General features: G+C 39.6%; 1 long non-coding RNA gene across 1 annotated transcript; it reads left to right on the top strand.

Annotated features, from left to right (window-relative positions):
* Positions 1–7,700: 7,700 nt before the first annotated feature.
* On the top strand, positions 7,701–17,057 carry LOC141611042 (uncharacterized). Its single transcript, XR_012528485.1, has 4 exons — positions 7,701–7,817; positions 8,819–8,905; positions 15,241–15,327; positions 16,787–17,057. It is a non-coding gene; the product is annotated as an uncharacterized LOC141611042 (long non-coding RNA).
* Positions 17,058–18,444: the final 1,387 nt, after the last annotated feature.

The following is an 18,444-nucleotide window of genomic DNA, read 5'->3' as shown; positions in this document are numbered from 1 at the left end:
TCAAAACCCGTTTTTTTTAATCAAGAATTTCGAAAATAGGGCCTTTAATTAGTACAAAATCCGGTCAAAACTCTGTCCGTTTGTCGTGTCAAAATTCGGGTCACAAGCCCATTTCAAACCTCACTTCGAGTCCACTCCTACAACTACACTACAGTTGACTAGGACACACATTTCCAAAGACCTTGTCTTTCTTCAAAACTCACTTAACACAAGTGGCACACACCCACTTCACGAGTCAAGTCTTCTCCTCTTTTAGCAAGTGTGATGGAATGGTCGACCGTGTTTTGATTCGTCGCCGATCTCTTATCCAGTTTCCAAGATGCCTGGGTCAAGTGATGATACGAACCTCCAGCAAATTCAAGAAAGTAATGATCGAATCCTAGCCGCGATAGCCCAAATGCAAATCACTCAAGAACAAACCTATGACCGCCTTGAGCTTATCGAAGGCCGTATCTTTGATGTAGAGGGAAAGCTACCTCCCATTAAAAGTGAAGCCTTTGCAATTTTCCGATGACGAGTCTAAGGATGAGAATCCTCTCATGGGGACCACCGCATGGTGAGAAAAGACTCCAATATCTAGAGGAGCAATTGATGTACCTTAAGGGGGATGACATCTATAGGGAAAACAATCGCAAGTATGAAGCCGTCAATTCCAAATTGCCCACTAACTTTAGCATGACGGATATCCCTAAGTTCAAAGGACATGAGAACCCTTTGAACCACATCCGCGCTTTCAAGACTACATGTCTATCAAAGGCATCAAACCCGAGATGTTCTTAAGGATCTTTCCTTCATCTCTCGACACCATCCCAAAGCAATGGTTCTACACTTTAGATCACAAGAAGGTCGCTACTTGGGAGGACGCCGCGATCGAATTCTCAAAGCAATATGCGGATAACGCCGAGATCCAAGTCAACATGCGTACTCTAGAGGTTCTTACCCAAAATGACAAAGAAGGATTCACCGACTTTCTAAGTAGGTGGAGGAAGACTAGTACTCAACTAGTTGAACGCCCAGATGAGGCCACCCTTGTGGAAAAGTTCGTGGACAATCTCAAGCCCATATACGCCAACCATTTGAGATATCAAAACATTAAGACTTTTAAAGACTTAACCGTATTAGGGACACGAATTGAAGACGACATCCGCAAAGGACTCTTGTCCAAAACGGTAGGTCGAGGATACCAAGGGTCCACAAGTCGTTCATACGGCTCTACTAGCAAGACAGACGAAGTTAACCTTCTCGAGCCATCCAAGAAAACTAGCCCACCAAGGAAGTTCACAAACCTTGGGGATACTTACTCCAATGCTCTAAAAAGACTAGTGAAGCAAGGTAAACTCCAACCCATTGGACCTACTCCCGAACCCGAAAGGAAGTCCAAATTCTGGGATGAAAATTCCTACTGTGAATACCATAGGGGCAAGGGGCACGACACAGAAAAATGCTACAAGTTGAAACACGTGCTTCAGGATATGATTGAAGATGGTCGGCTTCCAATTCCACCAGGAGGTAAGCCCAACAACACTCAGAATCCTCTTGGAGTTCTAGTGATTACAAGTGATGAATCTACCTTAGATTGCTCACATCTCATCTCTCCCGTCGAAAATGAAATTCATGCAATTGAGAAAGAAAGACTCTACTCTACCATCTCCCCTACCATTTCCGACTTCATCGCATGGGCAAGGAGTGTAGATAGACAAGTGTGGGAACTAGAAAACATGGTAATGATCTTACGCGATCCCAAGGCAACACCTAAAGAACGCGTACCATGGATCTTCTCTCAAAATGCCACTATGCAAGAAGTAGTCGCCTTGGTCGATAGACTAGTTGATCAAATCATACAACTAGAAAGTGACATCATGAGGATGAAAGAACTAGCTGCAATTAATGGGGTGTGGGCCGATGACGATGAAGACGAATATCTCATTGAAAACTCCTTAGTCAAGGAAATAGTCCAAAATGGCGAAGACCAAGATGTAGATCACCTAACTCGCTCGGGTCGTCCATACCAAAGCACTACTCAAAACGGACCCACCAATGTCATCACACCAAATGACAACGAAGATGACCCCACTGATCATTTGCTCAAGCAATTACAGAAAACCAAGGTGATCTTTCACCCTCGGCAACTAGTGGCAAGCTCATTTCCACACCGCCAAGCTTTCTTTGCAAGCTTTGGCCAAATTGAATGTGGCACATAATTCTACTCCTGAAGATGTAGTCAACTTGGTCTTCCAAGAATCACCGAAACTAAGTAATCCTGTTACTTTCTCGGATGAAGATTTGCCACCTTTTGGCGCTAGTCACAACCTTGCTCTATACATCACTGTCATCTGTCTAAAGAAAAATGTGCCGATGACCTTGGTAGACGATGGCTCCGCGGTCAACGTCATACCCCTCAAAACGGCATACAAACTAGGTATGAAGGAGTCGGACTGGACCCCTACAAATCAAGGTGTACGTGCATATGACGGTACACGGCGAAAAGTGGTAGGACTTGCTAACCTAACCATAGCAACGGGACCAATCGAACGAAAGGTCAACTTCCAAATAGTGGACATCGAAGCTTCATTCAACATACTTCTGGGAAGGCCTTGGATTCATGCTTCCAAAGCGGTAACATCCACCCTTCATCAAAAGATCAAGATCCCACTAAATGGCAAAGTTGTGACGATCACTTCGTCACCCATCAAAGCCATAATCGAGAAGCAATCAAATAATCAAGTCCTTGCGGATCCCATATACGAACTTGGGGGCTTCCAAAGTGTAAATGTCATAGAAAGCGAGTTGGCACCCTTATACTACAATCCCTACTCTAACTTGGTGGTCAACCACATACTCAAAAACCAGGGATACTTCCCTGGAATGCCTTTGAACCCAGTTCGGGAGAACACCTTTGCGCCATACAAAAAAGGCAACTCATCAAGAATACCACTGGGACTAGGGTACAAACCCACAACAGAAGAAGTTCTCGAAATGCTCGCCCAAGTCCAAAACCGCAAGTATGTAGGAGTCCAAATGAGGCCATATCGCCCTACCTTGAATGGATACTTCGTTCAAGAAGGAAGTTCAGAACTCTTTCATGGATTTCCCGAACCTTGGCATTACCTCGAGAAGAAGTTAGCCGGAATCGAGATCTTTCACGATTGCTACTTCATCCCTCCAGAAACGGTTCCTACCGTCAAAACCCGTCAAGCACCTTGCTTAGACGAACAAGCTGTTAGCCTCCTGTTTGGAGAGGACCGATTTGTTAGGGCCGCGCAGGATGAGATCATTACTACGATACTTCAAGACGATCGCTTCAACCCCACCGCCTTGATCACAGAAATCGACACAAAGCAGCAGAAAGGGTGGAGAAAATCGATCAAATGGACTAACAATCAAGGAAGACTCTTCAAGCTCACCACTGGAGAAGGAGAGATGTTCAAAGAAGAACCAGAAGACGACGAGTTCGAATCAGAGTCGGAGTCGGAGTCAGAGTCAAAGTCTAGAGAAGTCATTAGAGAGTCTATTCCTGTCGTCAACCCCACTCCCTTCGTTTCTCCTAGCTTGTTTTCAAGTAGTCACAGTAGTTCGGGAAATGCCCCAATTACTGTCCCTTTGCCGCCACTGACCATGGATCAGTTGGCTTCTTTGTTTCAACTTTACTCAAATCTTAATATGAATAAATCAGGTTCTGCTTACTCTTTGCGTTATCTTGAGTGCAATTCTGTTTATGATGATACTGAGGATGACCAAAACCCAGACTTGACCGAGATACCTCCCTACGTAGCCAAAGAAATACTACAGGAAGGGGAAGGGGGACCTGTAATTGAGGACACCGAACCCATCAATGTAGGAACTGAACTAGAACCCAAAGAACTTAGGATAGGGACTACCTTGAGCTCTACCGAACGGGCCGACTTCATAGACCTCCTAAATGAATTCAAAGACGTTTTCGCTTGGTCCTACAAAGACATGCCAGGGATCGACAGGGATATCGCCGAACATAGGATTCCGATTAAGCCAGGTTTCAAACCTGTGAAACAAAAGCTTCGACGAATGAGAACAGAGTGGGCTCTAAAGATTAAGGAAGAAGTTGACAAGCAATTCAAAGCCGGGTTCATCAAAGTTTCCGAGTATTCTGACTGGGTTGCTAACATAGTACCCGTACCCAAAAAGGATGGGAGAATCCGAGTTTGTGTTGACTTTAGGGACTTGAACAAAGCAAGCCCAAAAGATGACTTCCCTCTACCTCACATTGACATATTGGTAGACAATACTGCGGACCACGCGTTACTTTCCTTCATGGATGGATATGCGGGTTATAACCAAATCAAAATGGCCATGGAAGATATGCACAAAACCGCGTTCGTCACCCAATGGGGAACCTATTGCTATACAGTAATGCCGTTCGGATTAATCAACGCCGGAGCTACATACCAACGCACCGCGACTACACTCTTACATGATATGATGCATAAAGAAGTCGAGGTATATGTGGATGACATGATCGTCAAATCCAAGGAAAGAGAGGGACATATTGCGAACCTTCGCAAGTTCTTCGCAAGGCTACGGAAGTACAACATGAGACTCAACCCTCAAAAGTGCACATTCGGAGTGACATCTGGCAAACTCCTAGGATACGTCGTTAGCCAACGAGGCATAGAAATAGATCCTTCCAAAATCAAAGCTCTGATCGAAATGCCACAACCTCAAACGAGAAAAAGAAGTCGAGGATTCCTGGGAAAAGTGCAATACATAAGTCGATTCATATCGAAACTTACGATGATTTGCGAGCCTATCTTCAAGAAACTCAAGAAAACAGACCACACCATGTGGGATGATGATTGTCAGAAGGCGTTCGACAGAATCAAGGAGATATTGGCTAAACCACCAGTGCTCATGCCGCCACAACGAGATCAACCCCTTGGTTTATATCTCACGGTGAATCGAAACCGCCATGGGCGCTATGCTAGCTCAAACCGTAGGAAGTGAAGAAAGAGCTATTTACTATCTAAGTAAGAAGTTCTTGGAATACGAGTGTAAATACTCACAACTCGAAAAGACATGCCTCGCTCTTGTGTGGGCAACAAAGAAGCTACGTCACTACATGCTTAGCTACTCTGTCAAGATATTCTCCAAAATGGATCCACTCAAATACCTCTTCGAGAAACCCGTTCTCAACGGACGTCTGGCAAGATGGACCATGATGCTCTCAGAATTTGACCTCAAATATGTGCCACTGAAAGTTATAAAGGGTCGCGCCGTCGTCGAATTCTTCGCAGAAAATCCCATCAACGACGCACGAACCATAGATACTTGGTCATTTCCCGACGAGGATATACTTCAAACTGATGTAGACTCTTGGGATCTATACTTTGATGGAGCATCAAACCTAAGAGGATTTGGGATAGGAGTGTTGCTCATTTCTCCTGAAGGTGAGCATACACCGATTGCTGTCAAACTCGACTTCGAGGTGACAAACAACGCTGCAGAATATGAAGCTTGTCTCATCGGACTACAAGCGGCAGTAAGCTTAGGCATCAAAAACCTACGAGTGCACGGGGATTCGTCACTGATCATCAACCAAGTTACGGGATCCTGGAAGATCCGAAGCGAAAGCCTAGCACCCTATCAAGCTAGGATAGACCAAGTGGCTCAATTCTTTGATCATGTAACCTACTTACACCTACCTCGAGAAGAAAACCAATTTGCGGACGCTCTTGCAAAACTCGCATCTCTGATAAACATGCCAGATTACATGATGGAAATGCCTTTGTGTATTGAACGACGGTCGGAGCCGGCATATGTCCATCAGATTACCGATGAAGAAGAAATCATACAAGAACCCTGGTTCCAAGCAATCCTAAACTTCAAGCTTAATGGTACCTATCCACTAGATATGGACAAAAGGGGACAACGAGCTATACGCCTACTAGCTTCCCAATACATCCTAATGCAAGGAGAATTGTACAAAAGAACACCTCTTGGTGTAATTCTACGTTGCCTTGATCATTCACAGGCACGAAAGGTGATGGAGGAAGTCCACGATGGAGAATGCGGTCCTCACATGAGCGGGCCTATGATGGCAAAGAAAATCACACGTCTAGGGTACTATTGGACCACAATGGAATCCGATTGCATCAAATATGTGAGGCATTGCCACAACTGCCAAATCTTCGGGAATGTACAACACGTCCCTCCTTCGTTGCTCTATACGATGACATCTCCTTGGCCATTCTCCGCATGGGGGATTGACATAATTGGGAAAATAACCCCGGTAGGAACAGAGGTCTTTGTTTCATCCTAGTAGCAATTGACTACTTCACCAAGTGGGTAGAAGCGGCTTCCTACACCGCTCTTACAGCTAAAAATGTGGCAAAGTTCATACAGAACAACATCATCTGTCGATATGGTTGCCCACATGAGATCATCAGCGATAATGGGTCCCACTTCCAAGCCGAAACCGAACAATTGCTGGCCAAATACAAGATCAAGCATCATCACTCCTCGCCCTATAGACCACAGACTAACGGCGCGGTAGAAGCGGCTAACAAGAATGTCGTCACAATCCTCAAGAAAATGACTGACAATTACAGAGATTGGCCAAGCAAAATACCCTTCGCTTTGTGGGGGTATCGTACATCAGTCAGGACGCCCACTGGGGCTACTCCTTTCTATTTGACCTACGGCATGGAAGCCGTACAACCAGTCGAGCTCGAAATACCGTCTCTACGCATCCTCCTAGAGAGTCAAATCCCGGAAGCCGATTGGAAGAAAGATAGATATGAAGAACTCATCCTCCTGGATGAGCGTAGGCTACGTGCCTTACATAATGTCCAAACATACCAAGCACGTATCAAACGAGCTTTCAACAAAAGGGTTAGGCCAAGAAACATCAAAGAAGGAGACTTAGTACTCAAATCGGTTAGAGCTCTTTTACCTGTCGACCCGAGGGGAAAATTCAAACCTAATTGGGCCGGACCATATCTAGTCAAATCCATACTCCCAGGGGGTGCGGTTAGAATCACAGACCTAGATGGGAATGTGTAACACCCCGTATTTTAATAAGTTGGATAAAATTCTTTTAATTGCTACTTTATATTTAATTTCGTTGGTTAACAATTTATATATTTATTTTCTCAGCTAATTAATTAATTTCATTATAATTCGTTACGTTAAATTTAATAATCATTAATAAGTTTATTTAAAGTTAATTCGAATTTATTGAAGTTAGTTCGGGTTTATTTATTTAATAATTTCCGTTTCTTTACGAGTCCTTATGAAGGTTGTTTTAAGTAAACCCGAGATGGATTTTGGGAACAAAACCGTCCAATTAGCTATTTTGAGCTTATTTCACTAAATTAGCAATTTTTATTAATATCCGTTAGTTTCGTAAAAATCGCTAATAATTCCGATTCGAGCTAATTTTGTATTATTTACGTTAACTAGCTGAGTTTATTTTATTTTCACTCATTAAATTTATTTATTATTAATTCCGTTTTATTAATGAAACTTTTTCTAAAAACCGATTTTATTAACTCGAGACGATTTTAAAAACGAGTGAAATTACTTAACGATGAAGAAACGTACGTATAATTAGAAGCTAGCAAGCTAGCTGGTGTCTCATTATTATTATTATTATTATTAAAATCCCACGTCCCCACCCCCCTTCATTCTTTCTTTCTTTTTCGTTGAGGGAATCAGCAGCAACAACAACATTCAACCGTACACTATTTTCCGATCATTCAAAACCCAGATCCCGCCTCCATTCTCAACCAAATTCCGTAATTTTTGTACCATTAGCTTCCTCGTCCCTTCCTCGTTCTTTTAAGGTAATTAAGTTTGAGTTTTGACTGAGTTTTCAAAAAGGTCGTCTTAAAAGACAGCTTGGTTCTTTATACTTTTCCTCATTTTGTATGCTCTATTTTAGTTGCGATTATTAATTTTATCCGTAGTTATTATATTTGTTTTCTATACTGTCATTATATTATTGGCAAGATGGGGTTAATTGTCTGACAAAATTGTCGAAATATGGTTACCGATTTTAGGGGGGCACTGAAATATGTTAATGGGTATTGTAACTAGTATTGGTAAATTATGAATTAGGTTGGAAATTATTGGATTAGAATCAATATTCTGGATGAAGTGGGTAGGGGAGCTACTAAGCGTACTTCCGTCTTTACGATTTGGGCTATTGTTTTGCTAGATAGATGTGTGCTGTAGACTTGTAGAAGGGTCATAATTTTGGAAAGTGTGTTTAGTGTTGTTGTACTTGGCATCATCATAAGTGTGCTGCGATTAATTTTATGCACTCATGGTATACAAGACAAACTGAATAAAGGGCTATAAGTGTTACATTTAGATTAGGATTAGTTACCTAGATTATTTAAGGATGGTAGTATTAGCTGGCTTCTTTGGGAATGGTATTTCCCTAATGATGTAAGGATGGTAGTATTAGCTGCCATCCATGGGAATTGTAGTTACCTAATAAAGTTAGGATGGTAGTGTTAGCTGGCATTTCTGAGAAATGGAGTATTATGTTATGAGACGGAGTAATGAGTAGGACGGAGTAATGAGAGAGATGGGGTAGAGAGTTGAGGTTGAATTAATTTTTGGGACGAGAGTGACTTTTATAAGGGTGGCCTAGGCAGTGGCCTGGCCGTGGCCTGGCCGTGGCCTAGGCAGTGGCCTGGCTAAGTCGCGAGTTTGGGCCGTATCTATTAATTGTTTTGACGCTAGTTTGGTTTATTTAAAATATAATTAAATTAATTTTCGTCTCATATTTTATATAAAGATAATTCGTTAATATCGTCCTTTCACATAATTATTTTAGGTGGCTCATATGTGGTTGAAGAGGAAGAGTAATTTTGGGTTTTAGAAGCTTTCTCAAGTTTATTACTTGTCTCTTTGCTAGCGTAAGGTAACTATTCCGAGTTACTCGACGAATAAATGTCACATTAGTAGTTAATGTGTGCCTGTTGATTGTTAAGTGTTTAAGTGATTGATAATGATTTACTTTCATTTCTCACATGATAGAAATTGGAAATAGCAAAATGAATTTTATAGTGATAATTGTAATGTTTTGTTGATTGTCCAAAATCGAGCCTTAGTCCCTTTGATCGATGCGATGTCGATTAATTGAGTGATTGGTCACCGCAATTTAACCCGCACTGCCGCAGGGTGGGGTTGCGGGTAAAAATTCGGTTGAATGAATTAGATAATCGGCCTTTTTCTTGTTTTAGGCCATTTATTATATCTCTATTTCACATGTGTAATTAGTTGAATTTAAATAGTTTCTTATTTAGTTAGTTGAATTTAAATAGCTTCTTATTTTGTAGTAATGGCCCTAGTTTTCCCTAAAGCCTTTTTTATTGTTATAATTGCTAGGATTGGAAATTAGTATTGAATTCTTATTGAGAAACTGTTGGGATTGTATCTTTGTAAATAGACATTTATATAGCTTTCACATGATAGAATGTTAGAATTTATGTTGGTAAGTAGGACTTTTTGCCCTCTTAAGGTTAAGTGGGTGTCTTACTTGACTTATGTGGTGAGTTTTGGGTGGTGTGGGCTAAAATATTCAAGCTGGGACTAGCTGTGACTAGGTCCTAGGTGAGTATTTCGGCCTTCATCATAGATAGGTCTTTATAGTCTCTGACGAGTATATGTTCACTGCTTGATAGCCTTTGTGTTCCTGACTAGTGGATGTTTATCCAAGTTGGGGCATGACCTCGGGTACTAATTTTGATAGTATGGGGTCAGCTTAAGTACTAGCCGACCCTTCGGTGGTGTCCTTAGGGTACTCACTTCACTTTGTTTTAAAAAAGTTGTGAGTCTTGGGTGCGGTGGTGTGTATCCGCATGTCTAGGTCTGTGCAGATTTTAGGCTAGGGTTGTGTTGTCTCTTGGCCATGTTTTCTTAATAGTAACCAGGCGAGCCAAGATACCGGTTCGATTACCTTCCCTACCTCGTGGTATAGACTTGAGTTACAAAGTGACTATTGACGGTGCTAAGAACTTATGCCTGTCTTTGATATATTGCCCTTTCTTGTATGGTGATTCTATGAATCATAGAAGGTGAGATGCAAGCCGGCTATGGTTGATAGAGTTTGGATTCTGGATGTTATGTGATTCACATGATAGTGTAGTATGAGTCGGTCTAGTATTCACATGCTAGGACTAAGTGTTTTTATATTGTTGTTCACATGATAAGCACGATTGCCTTAGCATCTATATGCTAAGGCAGTGTGTGATTCGTATTCATATTCTTATGTTTACATGTTATATTAATTATGACATTTCGTGGCTGGGAGAACTCGGAGTTACTCCCCACTGACTGTGGCTTTCGTATTTGTATAAAATGCGAATGACAGGTAGGTGATGCATATAGGGGGTACATGGACGAGCTAGCGAGCAAAGTAACCTTGGGACCTAGACTGGTTTTATTTCATTGTGACCTTAAACCCTTTTTATGTCACATACATTTTAGGGACATATGTCTCCCTTTTCTATTTTGGGTTTGTATCATTACATTTTCTTATCGTTAGCTATGGCATGTAAAGTAGTTCGTTAGCATTGCAGGTTTTGGCACCCGCCTCTTGGGAATGTTGGAAATGTTGTGATTGGTTTAGAAAATTTTTGAAATTACAGGTTTTGGCTAATTGAACCAATTACAAACATATCCTACCAGTTTTTCTGTAGAATTACGTGTTTACTTTTCCGCAATAATTGAGGGTGTCACAGTTGGTATCAGAGCATATTTGCTCCCGACGCACGTTTGTGCACCCCAAAATAAATAACTTGACCTTAAAATAATAAACTTGAGAGACGGGTAGGATGGGTAGATTTAGGATCTTATGTTGTAGTCTCTTTGTGTTTGCTCTTTGTTAGGTACTAACATGTTTGTTGATTGTCATTTAATAATTGTTGCGTTCTTAGATCAATGACCGTAAACTTATTTATAGTTAATGGAGTTATTGCCCTTTTTAAAAAAAAATTTGAACTAAAGGTTTTGAAAATATTTTAATGTTTTTCAGTGGTTTTAACGTCAATTAGTGTTAAAGCTTGTTATTGGAGACGTCTGATAATTAGTTTTATCATTTGTTGGTGTAAAAATGTATTTTTATGTCTTTGAATTGGAATATTGATGTTCTTGAGTGATCGCCAAGAGTATCTCCGTTCCATTGAAAGGACACTTATATTTTAAGAAGATCAAGATTTAGTGCCTATTGCAGAGGATTGAAGATTTGTTCAACCTTTGAAGAATGCTTCTACTTCCTTGAAGATGTTTCTCGTTCTTTTTGTATCTCGCCTTATTCTTAATCTCTTGGTGCTTATCCTCCTTCTAAACTCCCTTCTGTTTTACTTTAAAAGCTACGCTTGTACTCCTAACTTGTCCTTTGTTCCTTACTTATCTTCCCTTAACGCCATTTGATAGTACTCTTCCTTTTGAGGAATGTTGACCTTGGTTGAAAAACTTGACTCTTGAGGAGATTGCTTGTGTTTGACCCTTTCCTGGTATTGAGAGGATTTGATGATGGAAAGACTTAGGTAAGGTGATGAGACATACTTAGTGATTCTTATACCTAGTTCCTTGACAAAGTGAGTATAATTGATTGGTAGATTCTTTGTGTTAGGAATGAGTTGCCTAGGTGATTAAAGTTATAGAACTTGGCTTTGTTGTTTATGTTTGGGATACTAGTGCTTAGTACTTGACCTAAGGTGGATAAAATTGAATGGTGAAATTGAGGATATAGGATCGACTAAGTCAAGTTTGGGATTAACGTTGGTAGTTGCCTTGGATATGAGGGTTTAATGTTTGTGTCCCCATGTGAGAAATGTTAAATGTGGGATTATTGGTTGGTTTAAGTGAGTGATATTGATTACTACTTGAAGAATGGTATGAGAGTGAGAGTAAGCTACATTGTTGGGAAGTCTTAGCACTTGTTTTGGTAACTAGAAAGGATAGAAGGGCTCGAGATTCTATTGATTTTTCAGACTTTGGGTTGGCATGCTACTACCTTATTTTGAAATGAGAACTTTGTGGAATATTTGAGGAACCTTTTCTGGGAATTTAGAGCCTGGTGTTGGGATTTTTGATTGAGGGTTTTACTTTTTGAGAAACCCATGGTTGACACTAGTTGGATATGAGTATAGCTTTGTTGGAAACCTTGACCAGTTGACCTTGATCTTGTGGAAGATGTTGGTGGATGTTTGGGGATTTGGAGTGATGAAGTCACACTTACAGAGGAGTACCATGTTTTAGGGGATAAATTAGGATGAAGTAACATAAATGATTTGAGGAAATCCTTGGAAGTGTTTTGGTCATAAGTTTTGTCGTTGGGAAGTTTTCGAAACCGTTTAGGCTGATGTTGTTATTTGAGATTCGAGTACTTGGCGTTTCCTTCTTGTCTAATTTTCTTTTCTCCTTGATCATGAGCGTTACCGTTCATACCTTCTTTCCTCGCTTCATCTTGCTCCTCCTTTAAGTTTGACACTCGTATCTGGTGAAACTCTATCTTTGACATCCTTGTAATTTAGACTTCAATTTTTACCCTATGAAAGTCATTATAGCTCTCTTGTGGCTTAAGTTTGAGCTCTCTTAACATACTTTGTTTTTATGCTATCTAAGTTACTTTCCTTTTTGTACAACTTCTAAACTTTCAAGCTACCAGTTTTGATTCATTCTTAAAAGTTTATGTCACTTCTGCAAACCTAACCTATTTTTGAAGACTTGAAAATGAAAATTTGATTTAGTTCCCTATTCCTTCCTTGAATATAAACTCATTTATCGTAATTTTAATTTCTAGACCCGAAATTTCTTTAAATTTTATCCAATTTCTATTAACCTTGATCTATTTATGACTTCTTTGTCAAAGTTTAATATTATATTTCCGGAATTTAACTCCCCTTTTAGTTTAAAGGTGAAACCTTTATTTCTACTTTGGCTTTTTGCAAAAGAACACTTGAGAAGATTACCTTTCTCTTATTTTGATTTTAACGTTGATCGGATGTTAGAACTAGTTATTGGAAACGTTTGATAACTTGTTCTACGATTGTCGGCGAATAGTTTTTGTTTTAAATTTGTCTCTGACTTGGAAAGTTAGCGTTCTTGTGTGCACGACAAGAGCAATTCCGTTCCATGAATGAGACTTATATTTTTGAAAACTCTTCATTAATGTTTTTGAAGGTATTTTGATTTTTGATTTATACAAATGATTTGCCTTTTGACCTTATCTTTGATTTGGAATGAGATGTTCTTGAATACGTAACGAGAACACTTCCGTTCCTCTGATGAGAGTCTGGTTCTGTCGGAAAATTTTAGTTGAAACTTTTGAAAGAATTTTGATTCTTACGATAAATAACCTTTAAAATGGTTTGGTTACCGATTCCAATTTCAGTTTTATTTTCATAACCTTCCATTTATACTTTCAAGTTTCGAGGACGAAACTTTTTAAAAGATGGGGTGATTGTAACACCCCGTATTTTAATAAGTTGGATAAAATTCTTTTAATTGCTACTTTATATTTAATTTCGTTGGTTAACAATTTATATATTTATTTTCTCAGCTAATTAATTAATTTCATTATAATTCGTTACGTTAAATTTAATAATCATTAATAAGTTTATTTAAAGTTAATTCGAATTTATTGAAGTTAGTTCGGGTTTATTTATTTAATAATTTCCGTTTCTTTACGAGTCCTTATGAAGGTTGTTTTAAGTAAACCCGAGATGGATTTTGGGAACAAAACCGTCCAATTAGCTATTTTGAGCTTATTTCACTAAATTAGCAATTTTTATTAATATCCGTTAGTTTCGTAAAAATCGCTAATAATTCCGATTCGAGCTAATTTTGTATTATTTACGTTAACTAGCTGAGTTTATTTTATTTTCACTCATTAAATTTATTTATTATTAATTCCGTTTTATTAATGAAACTTTTTCTAAAAACCGATTTTATTAACTCGAGACGATTTTAAAAACGAGTGAAATTACTTAACGATGAAGAAACGTACGTATAATTAGAAGCTAGCAAGCTAGCTGGTGTCTCATTATTATTATTATTATTATTAAAATCCCACGTCCCCACCCCCCTTCATTCTTTCTTTCTTTTTCGTTGAGGGAATCAGCAGCAACAACAACATTCAACCGTACACTATTTTCCGATCATTCAAAACCCAGATCCCGCCTCCATTCTCAACCAAATTCCGTAATTTTTGTACCATTAGCTTCCTCGTCCCTTCCTCGTTCTTTTAAGGTAATTAAGTTTGAGTTTTGGTGAGTTTTCAAAAAGGTCGTCTTAAAAGACAGCTTGGTTCTTTATACTTTTCCTCATTTTGTATGCTCTATTTTAGTTGCGATTATTAATTTTATCCGTAGTTATTATATTTGTTTTCTATACTGTCATTATATTATTGGCAAGATGGGGTTAATTGTCTGACAAAATTGTCGAAATATGGTTACCGATTTTAGGGGGGCACTGAAATATGTTAATGGGTATTGTAACTAGTATTGGTAAATTATGAATTAGGTTGGAAATTATTGGATTAGAATCAATATTCTGGATGAAGTGGGTAGGGGAGCTACTAAGCGTACTTCCGTCTTTACGATTTGGGCTATTGTTTTGCTAGATAGATGTGTGCTGTAGACTTGTAGAAGGGTCATAATTTTGGAAAGTGTGTTTAGTGTTGTTGTACTTGGCATCATCATAAGTGTGCTGCGATTAATTTTATGCACTCATGGTATACAAGACAAACTGAATAAAGGGCTATAAGTGTTACATTTAGATTAGGATTAGTTACCTAGATTATTTAAGGATGGTAGTATTAGCTGGCTTCTTTGGGAATGGTATTTCCCTAATGATGTAAGGATGGTAGTATTAGTTTGCCATCCATGGGAATTGTAGTTACCTAATAAAGTTAGGATGGTAGTGTTAGCTGGCATTTCTGAGAAATGGAGTATTATGTTATGAGACGGAGTAATGAGTAGGACGGAGTAATGAGAGAGATGGGGTAGAGAGTTGAGGTTGAATTAATTTTTGGGACGAGAGTGACTTTTATAAGGGTGGCCTAGGCGTGTGGCCGGCCGTGGCCTGGCCGTGGCCTAGGCGTGGCCAGCTAAGTCGCGAGTTTGGGCCGTATCTATTAATTGTTTTGACGCTAGTTTGGTTTATTTAAAATATAATTAAATTAATTTTCGTCTCATATTTTATATAAAGATAATTCGTTAATATCGTCCTTTCACATAATTATTTTAGGTGGCTCATATGTGGTTGAAGAGGAAGAGTAATTTTGGGTTTTAGAAGCTTTCTCAAGTTTATTACTTGTCTCTTTGCTAGCGTAAGGTAACTATTCCGAGTTACTCGACGAATAAATGTCACATTAGTAGTTAATGTGTGCCTGTTGATTGTTAAGTGTTTAAGTGATTGATAATGATTTACTTTCATTTCTCACATGATAGAAATTGGAAATAGCAAAATGAATTTTATAGTGATAATTGTAATGTTTTGTTGATTGTGCCGAAAACTGAGCCTTAGTCCCTTTGACTGATGCGATGTCAGTTAATTGAGTGATTGGTCAGCCGCAATTTAACCCGCACTGTCGCCGCAGGGCTGGGGTTGCGGGTAAAAATTCGGTTGAATGAATTAGATAATCGGCCTTTTTCTTGTTTTAGGCCATTTATTATATCTCTATTTCACATGTGTAATTAGTTGAATTTAAATAGTTTCTTATTTAGTTAGTTGAATTTAAATAGCTTCTTATTTTGTAGTAATGGCCCTAGTTTTCCCTAAAGCCTTTTTTATTGTTATAATTGCTAGGATTGGAAATTAGTATTGAATTCTTATTGAGAAACTGTTGGGATTGTATGCTGTAAATAGACATTTATATAGCTTTCACATGATAGAATGTTAGAATTTATGTTGGTAAGTAGGACTTTTTGCCCTCTTAAGGTTAAGTGGGTGTCTTACTTGACTTATGTGGTGAGTTTTGGGTGGTGTGGGCTAAAATATTCAAGCTGGGACTAGCTGTGACTAGGTCCTAGGTGAGTATTTCGGCCTTCATCATAGATAGGTCTTTATAGTCTCTGACGAGTATATGTTCTTTGCTTGATAGCCTTTGTGTTTCTGACTAGTGGATGTTTATCCAAGTTGGGGCATGACCTCAGGTACTAATTTTGATAGTATGGGGTCAGCTTAAGTACTAGCCGACCCTTCGGTGGTGTCCTTAGGGTACTCACTTCACTTTGTTTTAAAAAAAGTTGTGAGTCTTGGGTGCGGTGGTGTGTATCCGCATGTCTAGGTCTGCGCAGATTTTAGGCTAGGGTTGTGTTGTCTCTTGGCCATGTTTTCTTAATAGTAACCGCTGAGCCAAGATACCGGTTCGATTACCTTCCCTACCTCGTGGTATAGACTTGAGTTACAAAGTGACTATTGACGGTGCTAAGAACTTATGCCTGTCTTTGATATATTGCCCTTTCTTGTATGGTGATTCTATGAATCATAGAAGGTGAGATGCAAGCCGGCTATGGTTGATAGAGTTTGGATTCCTGGATGTTATGTGATCCACATGATAGTGTAGTATGAGTCGGTCTAGTATTCACATGCTAGGACTAAGTGTTTTTATATTGTTGTTCACATGATAAGCACGATTGCCTTAGCATCTATATGCTAAGGCAGTGTGTGATTCGTATTCATATTCTTATGTTTACATGTTATATTAATTATGACATTTCGTGGCTGGGAGAACTCGGAGTTACTCCCCACTGACTGTGGCTTTCGTATTTGTATAAAATGCGAATGACAGGTAGGTGATGCATATAGGGGGTACATGGACGAGCTAGCGAGCAAAGTAACCTTGGGACCTAGACTGGTTTTATTTCATTGTGACCTTAAACCCTTTTTATGTCACATACATTTTAGGGACATATGTCTCCCTTTTCTATTTTGGGTTTGTATCATTACATTTTCTTATCGTTAGCTATGGCATGTAAAGTAGTTCGTTAGCATTGCAGGTTTTGGCACCCGCCTCTTGGGAATGTTGGAAATGTTGTGATTGGTTTAGAAAATTTTTGAAATTACAGGTTTTGGCTAATTGAACCAATTACAAACATATCCTACCAGTTTTTCTGTAGAATTACGTGTTTACTTTTCCGCAATAATTGAGGGTGTCACAGAATGAGTTTTTAAACCCCACAAATCTCGACCAACTGAAACGATACTATGCCTAGGATAGAACAAAAACGCGCCTCGCGTAAACCTAAGTGTCGCTCTTGTGGCACTAAATGAACGGCCCCTGGCCTATTTGAATGTCACTATGCTCTTGCATCTTGGCAAACTTGTCATCCTCATATCATCACACAAACTAAATTCGCACCTCCCGAGTAAGCAAAGCTCATGCTTATTTTCTACGTTCATTACAAGCTCTTGCTTCGAACAATTATCCTTTTACATTTACTCGAACTACGCGCAAGGGTTTGATTTCGCTTTTTTCTAAGTGAATACGTAGGCAATCCTTCACGGGATTCAACCCACCGTTATATTTAAAATGTAAATAGAAGGACATTTGCATTGCACTTGAAATTCGACAAGGATAATTATAGAAAATACCAACGGTTTCATAACCATTTTTTATTTCATTCATTCAAATTCTAATAATAATAATACGACAGATAATAAAAATAGATGGGCTAGGATTCTAAAAATCCCTCCTTTTTATTACAACAATAATAATAATAATCAAATAATAATAATAAGACTTGGGCTATTCCTCCATCTTCCCCTTGCCCTTGTCAGTCTTGTCATATTTCTTGTCACGACCTCGAGCCGGGCGCTCTTGCACCACTTCAGACCTAATCACCAACGGTCTTTCTCGAGGCCTGACTCTTCCATTTCGGCCAACCACCATCTCCGCGACGGGAGTAGTCTTCGATTTCTTTGAAGGATGAATGACTTGAAACCCGCTTCGCTTCTCCTTCGATTAGATGCTTCTCCTTCTCTTTCTCTCCCTCGCGCACCTTGTAGTCAACGGGCTCACGCTTCCTCAGTCTTTCACGCTCCTCCGAAGTTGCAGCCTTTCTCCACCTCGATAGGAATCGACACCCACAAAGCATTGGCGGAGAAGCTCAAGAACCACATGTTTCTTTGGGCCCACTTCATAGCCCACTCTCTTCGGCTCTCGGTAGTCGGCGCCATAGCGATCTGGGGAGTGTCAAGCACGGGGATCATTTGCTTGAGACCAACTTGCCTCATCAACCTCTCGGGAAAGATGCACACCATAAACTCCAATCCAGGGATGCGCACGGACCTAGTGGGATCCAGAGAAGACACTCTGTGATGGACTTGAGGTGCCACCACGGTACAACCCACCCGATCAAAGGGCCATCATCGGTCTTGACTTGTTCTTCCAAAAGTAGTCGCAGACTCGGGTGAAGTCCACCATGTACAACCGCGTCCTCATCGCAA

The sequence above is a fragment of the Silene latifolia genome, chromosome 1 (assembly GCF_048544455.1).
Source record: "Silene latifolia isolate original U9 population chromosome 1, ASM4854445v1, whole genome shotgun sequence".
In the NCBI taxonomy this organism is placed as follows: domain Eukaryota; kingdom Viridiplantae; phylum Streptophyta; class Magnoliopsida; order Caryophyllales; family Caryophyllaceae; genus Silene; species Silene latifolia.
Note: the sequence above shows the minus strand (reverse complement) of the source record. Positions and strands in the feature narration are given on the sequence as shown.